We start from the raw sequence: 19,412 nt of genomic DNA, 5'->3' as shown, positions 1-19,412 counted from the left end.
CACTCTGCATCCACACACAAACTAATGTAATATATTGCGAGCACTCCAACAAAAAAAACTCAAATCTGCTGGTTTACTACAGGAAGGGTAACACAATCGCTTCAGAACTTTACAGAGATTTCACTTGAAGCCTCGGTCGCTACTCTCTCCTTTTCAGATCCTGCACTCGCAAGCAGAATTCGACCCGCAAATTCTACTCTCGACTTGTCAATGGTTCATCCTAGTGCACTTTAGAACTTGCCAAATCTCCATCGAAGGTTTCACTCACACATTTTGACTCAAACTCGACTCGTCAACCACGCCCGATTGACCTATTAAACCGCGCAAATTACAACATAAACCAAGTGTCTCATACACTCACATCAATTTACTCCGGAGTCTTAGATCACACAGGGTCCGTACATCACAAACAACCACATGGACAATTTTTTTAGCACAAAGCGCCACACTCACATGAAGTTCGCTGACTTCCCTACTCTCATCCTGCGGAGTAAGCCCACTCCTACTAAAACATTACCTGGCCTAAGTTCTCCCAAACCTCACAATTCACCTGCAATATGCATGGGCTGAGCAAGCGCAAATTCTACACCACACATACTATCACTAGAACGCCGAGAACATACCCAACTCACTTAGGCAAGCTCTGAGATTCCGGGAAAGTAATTTGGGACTCAGGGGCACATCATACCTCCAATTTGCATTATTTCAAAAACAATCCTAAAACAATGGTCCCTCGTCCTAGGGCCCCAAAGGGCCTAAACCGTCCTCTGCTACCAGAACTGATAACGCATCCCTTACTAGATAATTTACTTAGACTGGGACTCGTTTTAGGCCAATGAATCTTTTGACCCTGATCGAAGACACCTTAGGACGAGGCAATTAATCAACATATCAATCAATAGATCAATAACGTCATCGATATTCACCATAACAAATCAATTCAATCTACATAATGACATCAATAAGACTCTGGACACACCATGACCTGGCAATGTGGTTGCTTCCACCTGGTGAGAGAAAGAGCGGACCACGTCAGCCAGACCCTTGCAGTAGTCCAACAGCATATCATCTGTGATATACACAAGAGCATTTGCAGGCACTGCGGGCAATCTCATAGCTCGGCCCATGAGAATTTCATAAGGAGACAGTCCTGTTTTCTTGTTGGGTGTATTTCTCATTGACATTAGCACTAAGGGCAATGCATCTGGCCACTTCAAATTTGTAGCTGCGCACATTTTTGCCATTCTCGACTTCAAGGTACATTTCATCTGCTCTACTAGTCCTGAGGCTTCAATGCAACTTCTGTTCAATGTTCAGTGCGACACACAAGAGCTTAACCACCTCATTGTTGAAGTGACGTCCCCTATCTAATTCTAAAGAGATCGGAAACCAGAAACGTGGTATCAACTCCCTAAGCAGTAAATTCGCTACTGTGAGTCTGTCATTCCTACGTGTAGGGTAAGCTTCGATCCAGTGACTGAAAATGCACACAATCACCAACACGTACCTCAGACCTCCACACACGGGCATCTCAATAAAATCCATCTGCATCCTGCTAAATGGACCTCCTGCTCTCCCAATGTGGCTCAAATTCACCACTGTCCCTTTCCCCGCATTCATCTGCTGACAGATGATGCACCTGTGACAGATAACTTCTGCAGCTTGTCTGAATTTTGGATTGAACCAATCGATTTTGAACAGCCTAATCATGGCATCTCTCCCAATATGTGCTTGACCATGGTAAAACCTCGCAAACTGTGACAAGAGACTGTTTGGCAAAACCATTTTCCCCTCATCTGAAACCCACAAATCATCAGGTCTTTGTACAAATTGCATTTTGAGCCAAGAGCGTTTCTCTTCTCTGCTGGCACGTCCCTGCAACAATTTTAACTCTTCCATTGTGTCAACCACCCTCAGTGCATAACCTGTGCATGTCTCATTTTCAGTTTCCAGTAACAATTCCCACTGATCCTGAACCAATATACAGTTCAATGCACAAAACCTTGCGACTTGATCTGCATATCCGTTTCCCATTGACACAAAGTCTTGGGATTTAACATGAGCATTGCATTTCACCACGGCAATTTCAAGAGTTAACTGAATCGTGTGCAACAACCCCTTAATTCTTTCACCATTTTTCACTGGAGAACCAGAAGAGGTCATGAAACCCCTCTGTGACCATAACTGGCCAAAATCATGGACAATTCCAAATCCGTATCTGCTGTCAGTATAGATAGTAACTTTCAAATTTTCAGCGGCATGGCATGCCCTAGTAAGAGCAACCAATTCAGCCACTTGAGCAGAATACACTCTTTCGAGCCAAGAGGCTTCCAGGATGCCAGTGATCGTACACACAGAGTATCTAGCTCTTAGTACTGCTACTGAGTCTCTGAGTCATGAACCATCAACAAAGATAATGTAATCATTTTCCTCCAATTGAGTATCTCTAATATCAGGTCTCGGTTTAGTGCACAGTTCTGTTACCTCAAGATAATCATGTTCCACTTCCTCAGCATCATCAATATCTGTATTCTCATTAGGAAGCAAAGTTGCCGGGTTTAACACAGTACATCGTTTCAAAGACACATTAGGTGACCCCAGTATAATTGTCTCATACTTGGTCAGGCAAGCATTTGTCATATGTTGAGTCTTTGTTCGGGTGAGTAGTACCTCGACTGAATGTGGGACCATTACTGTTAAGGGATGTCCCATCACTATACCTTCGCATTGAGTGAGGCTTTGACCAACTGCTGCAACTGCACGCAGACAACCCAGTTATGCTGCTGCGACTGGGTCCAAAGTAGCTGAAAAATATGCTACTGGGCGGTTTGCACCTCCATGGACCTGTGTCAGGACAGACAAAGTACAAGCATCACGTTCATGACAAAACAGGACAAAAGGCTTTGTGTAGTCAGGCATACCTAAAGCTGGTGCCCTGCACATATACTCTCTCAGTTCAATGAATGCCCTCATCTCTTTCTCAGACATAGTTATGGTACCCGGGCCATCCTTAATTTCCTTGACAGTCAACCTCACCAAAGGCTTAGAGATAATCGAGAAGTTGGGAATCCACTAGCGACAGTAGCCCACCATTCCCAAAAACATTGTAACGTCCCTCTTGGTTGTCGGGGGATTCATCTGCAATATGGCTGTCACTCTTTCTTTGGATATTTTCCTTGATCCTTTCTCAATCAGGTGACATAAGTACTTCACTTCTTTCTGACAGTACTGTGGCTTCTTTGTGGACACTTTATGTCCGTTCTTTCCCAAATGATTCAGTAAGGCAATAGTGTTGTACCTGCAGTCATCTTTTGTTTTGGATGCAATTAATAAGTCATCAATGTACTGTACTAGAGTCAAATTAAAAGGCAATTCCAATGATTCCAAATCCTTCTTCAATATCTGATTGAAGATGGAAGGCGATTCTGAAAACCCTTGAGGAATTCGCCACCAACTGTAAACCTTGTCCAGGAATTTGAAACTAAATTGGCTATCCTCATGAAGAGGCACAGAAAAGAACGCTTGAGACAAGTCCACGACTGTGATCCACTCTGCATCACATGGAACCTGAAACATGATCATGGCTGGATTTGGCACTATGGGGCAACATTTTATCACTATCTCATTAATTTTTCTCAGATCTTGGACAATTCAAACTTTCCCAAAAGGCATTTTCAGACCCATTATTGCTGAATTACATGGGCTGCTCATCACTTCTTTCAGAACCCCTTGCTTTATAAAGTCTGCGATTATCTGCGTCACCTGTATAAGAATATCTTGTGCCATGTGATGCTGCGTTACCTGTGGAAACACGGCATTCGGCTTCACATCTACTTTGACTGGTTCTACTCCTTTTATCAGTCCCACTTCCTTTCCTGTCAAGCCCCATACTTTCGCTGTCACTGTTCCCTGTAATTCGGTTGGTAAGTCGGTCACTGTGAACATCGGGAAGAAGCTTATCGAAGGGTACTCCTCGTCTGTGGTCTCCGTCTCAGGTTCTGAGATCTGACCATCATCTCCTTCATCATCACTGTTTGTCTGTACTTCAATTCCTTAATTGGAACAAGTGATCGAACACCTCGTCTTACACAGCAAGTCTCTTCCCAGTAGGGACACCGGACTTGAATCACAGACTGCAAACCTGCGTAATCCTTGAAACGTACAAATCTCAAGTTGGACCGGATCCGTAACCAAATTTGTCAGGAGCTGATTTCTTACTCCTACCACCTTTTTGGTACACCCGAAAGTGGCAATTTCGGAACCTTTGCGCTACTGACTGTAGAGCTTGTAGCTCCTTTATCAACCAAGAATTAAACTTTGTGGCCCATCACCTTTCCCTGTAGATAGGGTCCCCTCTGATCTACTTCTAGGGACGCTGCAAGCATGCACTCCTCACTATCTGAACAATCATCCGACCAATCATTGTTTATTCCATTCTCACCACGCAATGGGAACTGTTGTACTGTATTATTTTGACTCATTGTTTGACCTGTTGAGGAAGCATCACCTGTTGCTGTCCCATCGGAGGTAAAGGCAACTGCATTTGCTGTCTAGGTACCATGGGAACCTGCAGTTGTATTTGCTGCATCTGTGCTGGTTGAACACATGGCATTTGCATTTGCTGCATGGGCTGGAGACCCTGCATCTGAACCATATTATTCTGGAAGTTCGGATTTGAACCCCTCATTCTTGGACTCCTCACATTTTGAAATGTACCAACATCATTGCTTTGTTGAATAACACCATCTTGCACCAACATTGGGCATTCCCGCTTCCAGTGTCCCACACCCCCGCAAGCGTGACATGGTAACATCTTTTTCATCCCTTGCACGCCATTTTGAACCACAACAGTATTCAAATTTGGTCCTCTATTCACAAAACCTCCTTGACCTTGGCCTCTCGGTTGCGCCTGAAACATCCCGTTCCCTTGCGGTTGCTGCTGTACCATCTGCTGTACTCCATTTCCCTGCATCCCTGCTTGAGCTGCTTTAATTTGCATCACCATCACCTTCTCTTTCAGCTTTCTCTGCTTCAATTCAATCTCATCGCTACAGTATTTTGCATACTGCAACACTTCATCAATCGGTTTCGCTTGCCAACAGATCAAATGGTTCTTAATCATCTGGCTAATCTCCGGCCTCAGTCCTTCAACGAACCTAAACACAAGGTGATTCATATCTTTCGGTTCTATGACCTCCGTGCCACTATAGTGTTTGAACGCCTTTAACAACCTCTCATAGTAAGCATGTATCGACTCTTTGCCTTCTTGTGCTGTTCGATCAATTTTCTGCGAATCAGTGACTTTCGGCGACACTTTCTGTTTTAAAAACTCTATCACCTTATAGTAGTACCTCATTACTTCAGGAGACGGTACTCCAGTCACCTTGTCCCTTGCCGGTTCCTCTGTCGGCCAAGCCACACCTAGCTTACACTCAAGCCACAAATCAGCTGGAACTATAATCTCAAACAGCGTGTTCAAGTCTTCTCAGAGACACTTTGCAAGCTTCACAAACCTGTCTGTCTGCTGGTACCACTCTATCGACTTCTCCCTCAACCTTGGATAATCATTTGTGAATGACAAAATGTCTCCCCTAGACCAGGGTACATGAACTAGAACCCTTCCAGCTGTTTCTCTCATCGGTAACATTTTTATTGTTCCCGTATCTGGTGCAGCTTTCGCCTGCTGCGGTTCCAGGCAGTCACTTTTCCTCTTATTTCTCTTCTTTGCCCATCTGCCTTCCCACTTCTCTAATGCTCCCCAAATTTGAGCACTCTGTAGTATCTCCTTAAGGTGTGCCTTCATCCCAGTAGATCGCATGTGATCAAAATCTTTAGGTTTTAATTCTAACCTATAACTCCCCTTCAGATGCTTGGTATTGTCTAAGTCTATGCCGTATTTGTCTGCTAGGTTTGCTAACCTCTGGTGCACCGTACTTACTTCTTTGGTTATTTTCGGGCACAGAAACCTCAATTCTGCTTCAGTGTATGATTCTAATCTGTTCACCCCCATAGTTGCATCCACAAGCTCATCTGCTTCCACACCCAGTCTCACAAAATTCAGGTATTCCTCTCTCTCTGATCGCTGTGCTGTCGCAGAAGTAGTCTGTGGAGTGTTAAGTTGGTCTAACCACTCGTTCAATTGTTGCGCTGTCAAGCCTTGCAACGAGATATTTCCAGCCTGTATCATTGGTATCTGTGATGTGTTCGCACTCATTATCTGTGGGGTTAGTAGACCCAAGCCTGCTTGTCTCATTGTCTCTAAAGGGACCCCAATCAGACTGAAATCCAACAAGGATCTAGACCTTTCTGCTGTCTGCTCTCCCGGTGTCATCCCTTGGGAGCCTCCTGTGGACCCTCCTCTTATCATCTCTTGAATCATTACACCTTGATCGCATACACTAGGCTTTGCCTGCGCATATAGCGGTACCAGGGGACCAACGGTAATCGGAAATGATATAGCAGCTGGTGTTTGTCCATTTCCCAAATCCTAGCGGAGCATTAACTCCCATAGCTTAATTTATCACAGGTGCTGTTACTGCCTGCGGTCCTGTGACCGAAGTGTAATTCGGAACCATCTGTTGCTGCGGCTGGGGCAACAAATGTGGAGTTGGCTCAATCTGCACTAGCTTTGATCTTGTGTATACCGGATCAGGAGGCACCATTAAATTCGTAGTTGTCTCTAGTATTGGGACATCAGGGTAGATCCTCTGAATCGGTGGTGGCTGCAACTGTATCTGAGTCTCGGGTGCAGTGGATACACTAGCACTATTCTGAGTCGGAGCTGATGTGATAACGTTATTTGCCTGTGCTACATTCGTGGTCCCCTGATTCTGTGTCGGAGTTTCAGGACCGGCACTAGTACTTGGTCTATTATCATTCATGGCATATTGTGGCGGTCGGTCATGTAACAACTGATTTATAAACTCATCATCGTCTGAATCATCTGCATCTACCCAAGACTTCTGTGTCTCCTTTTCCTTACTAGACGCCTTGTCTGTTTTACAAGTTGCTTTTCTTCCCTGTGTTTCGGCTTCTTGAGTTATTGCCGGAAACATCCGAACTCCATCTATTATTTCCCTTCTCCACATCCTAGTCTCGCTATCTTATCTAGTCTCCGCTAGAGTCTTTTCTGCTTTCCTCATTCTCCTCTCGAATTTCTGCCGCTGTGTCTGAATTGCCATCAGTTCCCAAATTGCTAACGCCTCAAACTGAGCTGGTCTCGGAGGCGGCTTCTGCTCATTTAACACCCTCTGCAAATTTTACAGAATCCTTACATTGAACGTTCTGTGCTCCGGAAATGCCAAACATCCTTCCTTTTCTGTCATTTTGCACCATTGCTTTAGCCAAAGGCATGGCGCGACTCCCTTCTCCTCCATTACGGCATAAACCGGAGTATCCTCTGGCGGTGTAGGCTTCCCCACACTCGCTGTAATATAGGTATGTCCCCTCAAAGCACTCTTTAAAGCCTTGAAAAAACTTCATTTTTGCATCTTCTATGTTGTTTACAATCTAATCAGGAAGTGACTTTAATTCCCAGAACACTCTTCGCCTACCTTCTCAACCAATTGCCTCTCACCGACAGCGGCCAATCAGTGCGCGACCCTTCTCGGCAACTGACCTATCCCAGCGTGGCTCCAATGACGTCACACTCAAACACACTGCGGCTGACAAAGTCTTGCGGCTTGTCCTCCTCACTCTGCATCCACACACAAACTAATGTAATATATTGCGAGCACTCCAACAAAAAAAACTCAAATCTGCTGGTTTACTACAGGAAGGGTAACACAATCGCTTCAGAACTTTACAGAGATTTCACTTGAAGCCTCGGTCGCTACTCTCTCCTTTTCAGATCCTGCACTCGCAAGCAGAATTCGACCCGCAAATTCTACTCTCGACTTGTCAATGGTTCATCCTAGTGCACTTTAGAACTTGCCAAATCTCCATCGAAGGTTTCACTCACACATTTTGACTCAAACTCGACTCGTCAACCACGCCCGATTGACCTATTAAACCGCGCAAATTACAACATAAACCAAGTGTCTCATACACTCACATCAATTTACTCCGGAGTCTTAGACCACACAGGGTCCGTACATCACAAACAACCACATGGACAATTTTTTTAGCACAAAGCGCCACACTCACATGAAGTTCGCTGACTTCCCTACTCTCATCCTGCGGAGTAAGCCCACTCCTACTAAAACATTACCTGGCCTAAGTTCTCCCAAACCTCACAATTCACCTGCAATATGCATGGGCTGAGCAAGCGCAAATTCTACACCACACATACTATCACTAGAACGCCGAGAACATACCCAACTCACTTAGGCAAGCTCTGAGATTCCGGGAAAGTAATTTGGGACTCAGGGGCACATCATACCTCCAATTTGCATTATTTCAAAAACAATCCTAAAACAATGGTCCCTCGTCCTAGGGCCCCAAAGGGCCTAAACCGTCCTCTGCTACCAGAACTGATAACGCATCCCTTACTAGATAATTTACTTAGACTGGGACTCGTTTTAGGCCAATGAATCTTTTGACCCTGATCGAAGACACCTTAGGACGAGGCAATTAATCAACATATCAATCAATAGATCAATAACGTCATCGATATTCACCATAACAAATCAATTCAATCTACATAATGACATCAATAAGACTCTGGACACACCATGACCTTTCAGCCATGAATAACCACACAGCATTTATGAGGATTTTGATATTTATTCCCTATTGGTTACAATCTACTAGCAAGTTCATTAGTCTCAAAACCATAAAACACATTAACACGGTTTTAATATGGCAACTTCAATAAGATTACATCAAAGCAAGAATCATGATCATTAGTACATAGCACGATGTCAACATGGATTAATATTAGCCGTGTATCATTAGCGCAATTCAACAAAGCATAGATTCAGGCATTTGTCTATTTGCATCAGTTCAGGGAATTCCTTAACTAACCTCGAATTAGCATTAGCATGTTGTGCTTCATGCAAAACAATTTAGCAACACAAATTTAGAAAACATCTAACTATGGTCTCTATCAAAAGAAGCAGTTGGTACCTAGAAAGGAAAGGCAAACAGACAATTACAATTTCATCATCATATAGTTACCCTCCGTAATGAGTCAGCATACAGAGTCAGTCTTCGTCCTCAGGATATCAGTTGATTCACCATCAGACAGGATAAGCAGCAAAGTTCATCAAGAAGGGCAATAAGGGACACTTCCTTCATAAGGAGGAGAGTATAGAACGGGCAAGACAAGGGTAAGGATGGTTTGAAGAGTCAGACAGCAAAGTCTTTAGGCAGAGTGACAAAGTGGCTAGGTAATGGCAGATAATGGCTCCTAATGGCTGATTTCTCCTCGTGTCCAAGAATTATATATCAAACTTGTTGTCCAGTCCCCTAATTTCCAATTGGGCAAGTTTTGGTGCACCACCATCTCCATCCAATAGCTTACTAGTTGCCCCATCAAAATTGTCACCTCATAACAGTTCTCACATAGTTTATTGGCTCCTGTGATTGACATCTCCAACGGGTAGACTATCAGGTACAATTTCATGTTCTCGTGGTCCTCTCACAGACCCAGTCAGTAGATCCATTGTCTAAACCAGTTCAGGCGACCTTGTACCTGTTGCAAGTTTACACTGTTGCATTCAGCAAGAATGTCTCCTTGAGCAAGTCGAGTCTCATGAGAAAGGATTTACTACGGTTACATACATCTTCTAGCTTCTGGAAAAGTACGATTACATGTCCTTCAGCAAGTCAGCACATTCCACGTTAGAAAAACGCATTTAATATGAAACCGGGCAGCTAGGCCCGACTCATGCTAACTAAGGCCTAGTGACTAATTAGCAAAACCTTAACATATATCTCTTAATACTAATACAAAATCATACATTAGTACATTAATATTTCATTATTAGTCAATTTCATTAGTCATCGTATACATTGGCGGCCACTCCCCGTGGGCACATTTCAAACGCACGTTTAGTAAAACACAGCAATACATTTTCTATGCTGCATCATTACACATTAATTCGCAAACATTTCATTGTCAATTTTGATTATAAAAGCTACACTCCATCAACTCCAAGGGGCAGTTGGCTGACCTCCTGTGTGCCGACAGAGACACAACAAGCTGCAAAAGCCCTTTTTCCTGAAGTGACCAGTTGACTAGTAACAACTGCACCTGAACTGAGTCCTGCTGTTGTCTTCTGCTGAAGTGAGATACTGGCTCCTAAATGCTGTCCAGTACCTTTGTTTTGGTAGCATCAAGTGCATGTCGAGTAAGCATGTAGCTCCAACTTGGTTTTTTACTTTTATGTGCAGAGCACACTAGGTGTGATCTGCAGGATACCTTGAGAATGTTCATTTCACACACTGTTGAAGTAGAATTCAACACCATGGGATAGTTTGCTTACTGGATTCTGCTAATGTCACCAGGTAATGTCAGAGCCATTTTCAGCAGAGGCTCCCATTTCATTTGCAAAAAAAAAATCCACCCTTAGGCGAGGCTGAAATCCACTGGAAAAAGAGTCCAAAACAAGAGGTGCACCAAACATATATATGTAGATGCCCCTTTCATCACAGAAACCTAGTTCATACACACATTCCTAGCATCATATTACCCTCTGAATACAGTAATACAGTATCCAGCACACAGACTGCACATGAAAAACTGGAGGGAGACCCACAGTCATTCACAAGACAACATGGCCATGCACCGTCTTCAACCTAGCCACACTTATGTCATCTGAGCTCCGTTTCTGACAGTTTCCTTTCTTTCAGCATACAAAACAGACTCCATTCATCTCGTCTACACACCACCAAGGACTCACTAGGAGTTCATAGAGGAATTATCAAACCTCATCTGCCTCCATACAATGCTCTCAGCCCACCTTCCTCTAAAACATGTGCCTAGGGACTCAACCAACTAATCAATGAAGGAAGCCTTCTACTCTCTATTCTACACCCTATAAATTAAAAAAAGGACATAACCAGTCAGGTTTGGGGCATGTGCACAGCAGGTCTTGGATGCCAATCCCTAACTTCTCCTGAGATAAAGCTCAGAAAAGTCTATGAGAAACTATTTCCAATGAAAAACTCTAAACAAAAAGAGAGGAGTTTAGGGTGGACAATAGAAGAACCAGACTGGACTTAGTTGGAGGCAGAGTGTTAACATCACAGCCACCGAGGTTCGAATAAACGGCAAAGGCATGGTCTCACAAATCGGAATAGATTCACCCTGCAGGACATGTACTGTAAAACATACCAGATCATACGAATGATTCTAGATAATCCTACCCAGTTCAAATGTAGATGACCCATTGGTTTTGGTTTTACTTGCTTTTCCAAGACGTTGGCGATGATGAGCCCACTGGTGACTTGGATACACTCCCCAAACACAAAATAAGTAGGAGAAAGCTCTGCAGTACATAAAACAGGGAACAAGCACACAGATTTAGCAGGCTAACACGAGGGAAGATAAGAGGAACAAAACAAATATGAGGGACAAAAGTGGGAACATAACAACACATACATTTGCTAGATAAGCTGTTGCTGGCTAAAATGTAGTGGAACTCTTCTGTGTTATCTTCCCTGACCAATCTCACTTGAGCTCCACCCCATCCCATGCCTAAGCCTCCACAGGCCCATTCTTCAGTGCTTCCACTGCCCAGCTGCTGTAGTTGTTTTACAACAATCTCGATTTATTGATAATTACCTGCATATGCTTTTTTAGGATTCGCCTGCACAGCGCTTGTGCTGTGCTCGTTATTAGGTTTTGCCTGCAAAGTGCTTGTGCTGTGCTTGTGAAATCTAGTGTATTCAATATAAATCTTAAAAAGGGGCTTACATCCTGCACCTGCTTTTCGTTGGTTCCTGTTCTTGCCACTTACTTTTCCTCCATTTCTTGCTCTGCATGTGTTTGCTCTTATCAGTGTCCTGATGCCCAACTAATGCTTTAATCCGCTTTTGGAACTTCTTTTTTTAGGTTTCCCCTGCACAGTACTTTTTTTGGCGCAATTTTACATAGCGTGATACACAAGCAACAGTTCTATTATTTAGGTTTCTCATGCGCAGCACTTTGGTGCAACTTTACATACCTTGATACACTAGAACCAGTATTATTACAGATCAACACATTCCAAGCACAGAGGGATTAAGTGAAAGTGATTTGTCCAGACTTTCAGTATTTTGAGCCTCCTGCTGAGACTCCAACCCTGTTCCCCAGCATCAAGGTCGGCTGCTCCTCCCTTATACTACGTTCTCTGCTCTATGTTAAGATTCAAGCAGATCAGCATAAAAGATGGCTGGCACTCCTTTGGAATGCACAATTAAAATGCATTCCTATTATGTGTTCCAAAGCAGCGCCAGCCATCTTGTTTGATTAGTTGTTCTCGCATATTTTCACCCACCCATGTTTATTTATGTTGTATGGTAGTCCTAGGGGTGTACAATGCAACTTTGATCTCAGGGACAAGCCTTCAACTACTGTTCTCACTGAACTGTATTTCTGTCATTTGAATGTGCATTAAAAAAAAATCCTGTAAACTTTGCACTTGTATAGCGCACTACTCACCCGTTAGGGTCTCAAGGCGCTGTACGCATACCGCTGTGGAACCCCTCCTGGGCACCGCCAGGTTGAAGCCAGGCATCCAAGCGCTGTGAGGGCCATTGTGGAGATTAAGCAAGCTATTGCCCAGAGTTACAGAGTGGGACCCATTAATTAGAGTCACTGAGGCGAGAATTATCTGGTCCTTGGGAATTGAGACCAAGACCCGCCGAGGTGGAAATTGAACCCTGGTTTCGGGCCAGATCTCTGCACGAGGGTCTGCCGCTCTAACCATTGTATTGAAAGCCCAATCCCATTTTGAAATGTTGCATTTTGCAAACAAGCATCCCTTTGGTGGCAAAGTCTTCTCCCTGTTATACCCTGCTGGCTTGATCAGTCTTCTTCATTCCCAGACAATCAGCAGGTGGCGCGCTTTCACAAAGGTTGGGTAAACTGCAAGTGAAAAAGTTAAAAACAAAACGTTTTCATCGCTGACAGTTCCGCTGTGGATGTGGCCAGTGTATTTATCAGATTACTTACATTTCAAGCTAATTAAGACATGTGGCTTTCACTGCAGCATGGCTGCTTAGTTTGGAGATTTAGGCCCTCATTACGACTTTGGTGGACAGAAAAGCCCGTCCACCGAAGCTGTGCGGTCAGAAAACCGCCAGTGCGGTGACCTGACCGCGAGGGCTATTACAAGTTTCCTGCTTGGTCGGTAGGTGGAAGCAGAGTTTCCGCCCACCGGGAAGCAACCCACAACATTGATGTCCGCTCATAATAGAGCAGGCAGCAATGTTGCGGTGCTTCGGGTGCAGAAGCACCCATCACACTTTTCAATGTCTGAAAAGCAGAAAGTGAAAAGTCCAAAGGGGCTGGCCATTGGGGCCCCTGCAAGGCGGAGAGGGGACTCATAATCCCCAGGGCAGCTCTGCACTGGCAGATTGAGACTGCTGGCACCGCCAGGCCGTCAAAAGAGTGGCATGCCGGCAGTCTGACAGTCATAATGTGGAGGCCAGACCGCTACATTGGCACCGCTCCGACCACCACTGCGACAAAGAATTCAACCAGAGGAAGTGCCACCAAAACTCTTGAAGTATACATCAGGATGCCTTGCTTTTAGCAAATCTTGACTGAAGGCATCAGCGCTCACTTAGACAAAGTTGAGGCACTCAAAACAGTAATGTTCAGGATGCTCCACAGTGCTGCTTCCCTACTTCTTTTTCACTTTTTTACTTGCATATTCTGTTCTACACTGATGGATTTATCTGTTAAATATCAACACTGCACAGTTGTTTCATTTTCAGCCACTAGCACAGTGTTATCAGAGGCCGAATAAACTGACTGTATTTCCAGACTTCCCTGCATCCTTTCCTCGAGGCCTATTCATGATTGCGGGACCGAAAATTCTGCTAATGTAGAAAAAGGCTTAGTGATTCAATGTCTGCCGCTGCTCACTTCATGACACGAACCCTGGTAATATGGCTAGACGCAGACACTGATCTCTGCCAGTCACCGTTTAAATTTAAGGCCAACAGTTTTCTGAAAACACTACCAAATAATAAGGTATTTTGTACGGAAGCAAATACCAAATAATTAACTTTAATTAGCAATAAACAAAAAGGAAAAAAACTTGTTAAAATGGCAATACAATTGTGGCAATGAAAACAAAATATCACACTATTTCACTTCCTGAATCACACCTGTCCCCTCATAGTCCAAAAAGTGACTTAACTGGGAGGTAGTTTATGTATATGAAGCATTCTCGATAACATCCCTGGAGGGTGTGAGATACACAACTTGTCCAATCCAATCACAATACAATGTGGCATATTTAAGAGCCCCTAGCGCCACCTTAGCACCGCCATAGCGTCATTTTTTAATGCTAAGGTGGCACTAAAGTGGCTTTTTCCACACATCATATTTACAAAGTGGCACAATGCATGCATTGCGCCACTTTGTTATCCTTTGCGCCACATAATGCCTGCACCAGGCATAATGTATGCAAGGGGGAGGCATTCACCCATGAGGGGGAACGCAAAAATTGCACAAAGAAATCTAAAAGATTTATTTGTGCCATTTTTTGCAGCATTTGTAGTGCAGCCATTAAAAAGAGCCTCTATTATTTTCAATGTGCCTCTAAGTGCTTTACAGGATTAGCCTCAACATTTTTTACGCTAATCCTGCAAAGCGCCACACTAGCGTAAAAAATGTTGATGCTAGTTCCCTAACTACCGCCATGGTGCGCTGTATGTTAAATTCTGGGCACACATGGTGGCTTTAGGGGGGGTCGCTAAGGGGCGCAGGAAAAGTGGCACTATTTTTAAATATGACCCAATGTGTTTTACGTCAACAATAGTTATAACCTATATTATAGAACATATAAAGGAGGAGTATATGGTGAGGACTGAAGGCAGTAAGACCTGGCCAACCATGATGACAAACAGTATGAGTCTATTCCATGGCATTATTTCTTTAAATTTGACAGTTATGTTTATCCACATTTTTTGGGTCAAGTAAAAAAGATTGGGAGCCACGCAAAAAAAGAAGTTTTTTCTATTTGTTCCGTTTGAAAAGTAAGTATAATATAAAAGTGCATTGTTTTCCGTCTGTATTTTTGTGTAAATTGAAGAAAAAACAGAAAACTGAGGCACTCATTACAACCCTGGTGGACGGCGGTAAAATAGAGAAAAGTACTGCTAACAGGCTGGTGGTACTTTTCTCCATATTATGACATTGGCGGTTTGGCTCAAGCCAAACTGCCAATGTACGACACCATCCACCAAGGCAGTAACGATCCCCGGGCTGGAGACTTCAGTCTTCAGCCAGGCGGCCGTCACTAGCCCGCCTGCGGGATTATGACCCCGCCTACCGCCATGGTTTTTGTGTCTCCATACTGCCACGAAAATCATGGCGATAGGCACTATCAGTGACAGGGAACGTCTCCCCCGCCCCCTCCCCCTCCCAACTGCCATTACTGCAAACGCCAGCATGGCAGCAGCCGGATTTCCACCATCCTCCTGGTAGCCGTGGCAACATTCTTCTGGCGGCTGTCGCAGCGGCAGTATGCAGTATACACCGCCAATTTTATGGTGAGGGCCTGAGTGTTTTAAATATAGCAGATGGTAGTAAATGAATGGTGGGTGGATGATCTGGTGTGTCTTAATGATCAGAATCACAATAACAATAACGACAGTGCAGTGACAACTCAGAGACAGGAATCACAGGTACACGCACTTCAACTAAAATGTTGCCATGGTTCTGCTTTTTAGGTTTCACCTGTGATTGCAAAGTCTTTTAAAATGAAAAGGCGGCCTGTTCCTTCTGTAGGGGTTTTCTGGATGAGCGAGTGGTGTCTGGAGCGCGGGACCTAGGGGACTATTATACCAGAGCAATGCTTACGGGTGAGACTGGTTGCACTCGCCAAGCAGATGTGATTGTAACACTCCAAAGCATGTTTCATGGGTGCTTCAATATGTATCTTGCTGCTGTGATAGAGTAATAATAAAATAATAATAAAACAAATTGGCAAAGCTAAAAGACTTTGGGTAGGCGAAACCTATTGGCTTTGCCAATGCTTGTTTTATTTTATTATCACTTTTTCAACTTCAAAACAAAGTGGCATATCTGTTATCATGAGTGTAATTCACAATATCATTGTGTGAACGAACAGAAAGCTATTCTAAAGCAGCAGACTGAAGACAATTGCCATCGCAAATATTTTGCAATATTCCCCTTAACACATCATGCGCAATAATTAGTACGGATATACAACAACATGCATTCACAGTGATTTATGGGGCGATGTTCGGAAGGTAGTTCCAGAGCGGTGACCATATATCTCTTGGACACGAGGCTCCTGGTAGGAGTTCCCTGAACACATCAGAGCATTCATAGCAGGTGGCTGTATCTTTGTGCCAGTTGGCATACGTTGCCACAGTCCTATTTTGCCATCTCATAATTATTCTATGCTTTTCTAGTAAAAGTGCAGTAGCATTAAGTTTGAGATTGTTTAGGGCCATCCTTTGCATGTACCACTACGGCATAGAAGGGGGCGAGCTGTGATTCCGTTTGTGATATCACATCCGATTGCCCATACTTTCTTCCAGCATTCCTGAATCAGTGGCAAAAGCCATAACACATGTAGAAGATGTGCGTTTGGTGCCGTGCATCTCCAACAGAATGCAGCATTTCATAGTCCATACTTTAGCATAACAACAGGGGTGTCATTTATTCTGTGTATAAGTTGTCATTGGATCAATCAAAATTTGCCATTAAAGGAGATGTATTTAGGCCCGTATTTATACTCCGTTTGCGCCGAATTAGCGTCGTTTTTTTAGACGCAAATTCGGCGCAAAACGAACGCCATATTTATACTTTGGCGTTAGACGCGTCTAGCGCCAAAGTATGGGCAAATAGCGTCATTTTTTTGCGTGAACGCCTTCCTTGCGTTAATGAGATGCAAGGAAGGCGTTCCCGTCTAAAAAAATGACGGCGACGCAAATGCGTCGTATTTATACTCCCGGGCAAAAATCACGCCCGGGAGGTGGCGGGTCAAAAAACCCCGCATTTGCGCCACTATTTAACGCCTGGGTCAGGGTAGGCGTTAAGGGGCCTGTGGGCTCAAAATGAGCCCACAGGTGCCCTCCCCTGCCCCCAGGGACCCCCCCTGCCACCCCTGCCCACCCCAGGAGGACACCCAAGGATGGAGGGACCCACCCCAGGGACATTCAGGTAAGTTCAGGTAAGTATAATTTTTTATATTTTTGAAAATTTTTTGGGTGGCATAGGGGGGCCTTATTTGTGCCCCCCTACATGCCACTATGCCCAATGACCATGCCCAGGGGACACAAGTCCCCTGGGCATGGCCATTGGGCAAGGGGGCATGACTCCTGTCTTTACTAAGACAGGAGTCATGAAATGGCGTCTGGGCGTCGTAAAAAAATGGCGCAAATCGGGTTGAGGCGATTCTTTTGCCTCAACCTGACTTGCCCCATTTTAAGACGCCCTAACGTAATTTTTTCCCAACGCCGGCGCTGCCTGGTCTACGTGGTTTTTTTCCACGCACACCAGGCAGCGCCGGTCTGCTTGCGCCGGCTAACGCCATTCCATAAATACGGCGCTCGCATGGTGCTTCAGAATGGCGTTAGACGGCGCTAAATTTTTTGACGCTAAACTGCGTTAGCGCAGTTTAGCGTCAAAAAGTATAAATATGGGCCTTAATATGTGTACAAGAATATGCCCACTCCGCATCTGTTATTGTGTGACCCAAAACATGTTCCCATTTGATTTTCATTTGCAGTTCATTTTTGCATTATCGTGGACATCCCACAATTGTACATTTTTGTGACTGAGTGGGCCTTGCTTGGATTTGTCCATAGCGTCCACTTATGCCTGTTGCATCGTGGGAAATAACTCTCCCATGAAGTTCCTCAGCTGATAATATGTGAGAGTAGTCATTATTGTACTGGGAGTGTTGCCCTGGTGTTCAGTATATGAGAGAAATTACCCTGCTGGGAAGAGGTCGCCTAAGGTCCTAAGCTTAGCGTGTGGAGAGTAGATTGGCCGAGCACATAACTGTGGTGTTCGTCAACTGGGCCACTCTTGACCATCCCATTTGGTGCATTTCCAGTGGAGTTCCCTGGCATGACGATGCGTCTGGCCTAGTAGATCTGAGTGTAGTGGAATCAGGGATATAAAGTCAGCTTCTAGGGTTAGGTGGGGAGGCCTGTGGATGAAACCGGTAATGTGCTTTTTTGTGCTTGAGCTACCAAGTAGTACATTTCAAAATGATCTGCCTTTGCTTGTGAATGTAAATCTTGGGTTCTCACATGGCTAAGACCGAATCATGGCAGTGGAACCCTACCTTACCAGGATGAGCTGGAAGGCTTGTTTGGAAATCTCTGCTGCAACCCATTCATCAATCGAGGGGCACATACAAATTATGCTGGCTTACACACTTTTTTGAAATATCATACCAATTTCACTTGATGAGAAATTGCAATTGTCTTTTTTTGACTTGAGAATCAAAAACGTTATCTATCTCAAACTTCGTTTCTCTCTGAACTATCACCATTGGAGGAGGTCTTTCCTACTGGAAGCGAGCTGGTTTCAACCCATGACATTTGTTGCACAGGGTGCATACACACATCTTGAGTTGTAACCTCAGAGCTCCTTTTCCCATGAGCTGTTAAGCTCTAAAAAAGCCCATGAAATGGAGCATGAAATTTGAATGAGTATTAGGAATCTTTGGGTATTTGGAGCACAACCAATCCACGTCTCCTTCTTTGTATTTCTGGGCTGGTCTTCTGTGTCAATTTCTGAATCTCTTTCGCTCCAATTTTGCCTTAACTCAGAATCACTGCCATCTCTTGTGCTTTTGATTTCTGTTTAACAAGGTGTCAAGGGCTGGTCTTCGGGATCTTTATGACACCTTTCCTTCCTATTCTTCCAGAAATGTCCCACAGCTTTCATCTTGCTTTCTTGGATCCAGTATTTCAATAACCGGAATTCAGGCAGGTCAGAAGAGAGAAGGGATAGCCCCAGTGCAAAAAGTGCAGTATGAGAAAAAAATCCCTGGATGCAGACAAGGTAAGAAAAAACTGCAGCCAAACTGAAACAGCTGTGTTTCACATTCCTTTGTAAAAATGTTGCTCATGCTAGATTTCCATCTGTAATCCTTGCCATTTATAATTTGGAGGGAATCACGTGCATTAATGCTTTTAAAATATGTGCCCAGTCTCAGAATGTCTGGCACTGCATAGCACAGCGTTGCCCATTCATACTGAAAGAGTTGCGAAAGGGTTTCTATGTTTTTCTGAATCTTGTGACTACTGTATATAGCATCTCTATT

This window comes from Pleurodeles waltl, chromosome 6 (assembly GCF_031143425.1).
Source record: "Pleurodeles waltl isolate 20211129_DDA chromosome 6, aPleWal1.hap1.20221129, whole genome shotgun sequence".
Lineage (NCBI taxonomy): Eukaryota > Metazoa > Chordata > Amphibia > Caudata > Salamandridae > Pleurodeles > Pleurodeles waltl.
The sequence above is the reverse complement of the archived record's forward strand: the minus strand, read 5'-3'. Positions refer to the sequence as shown.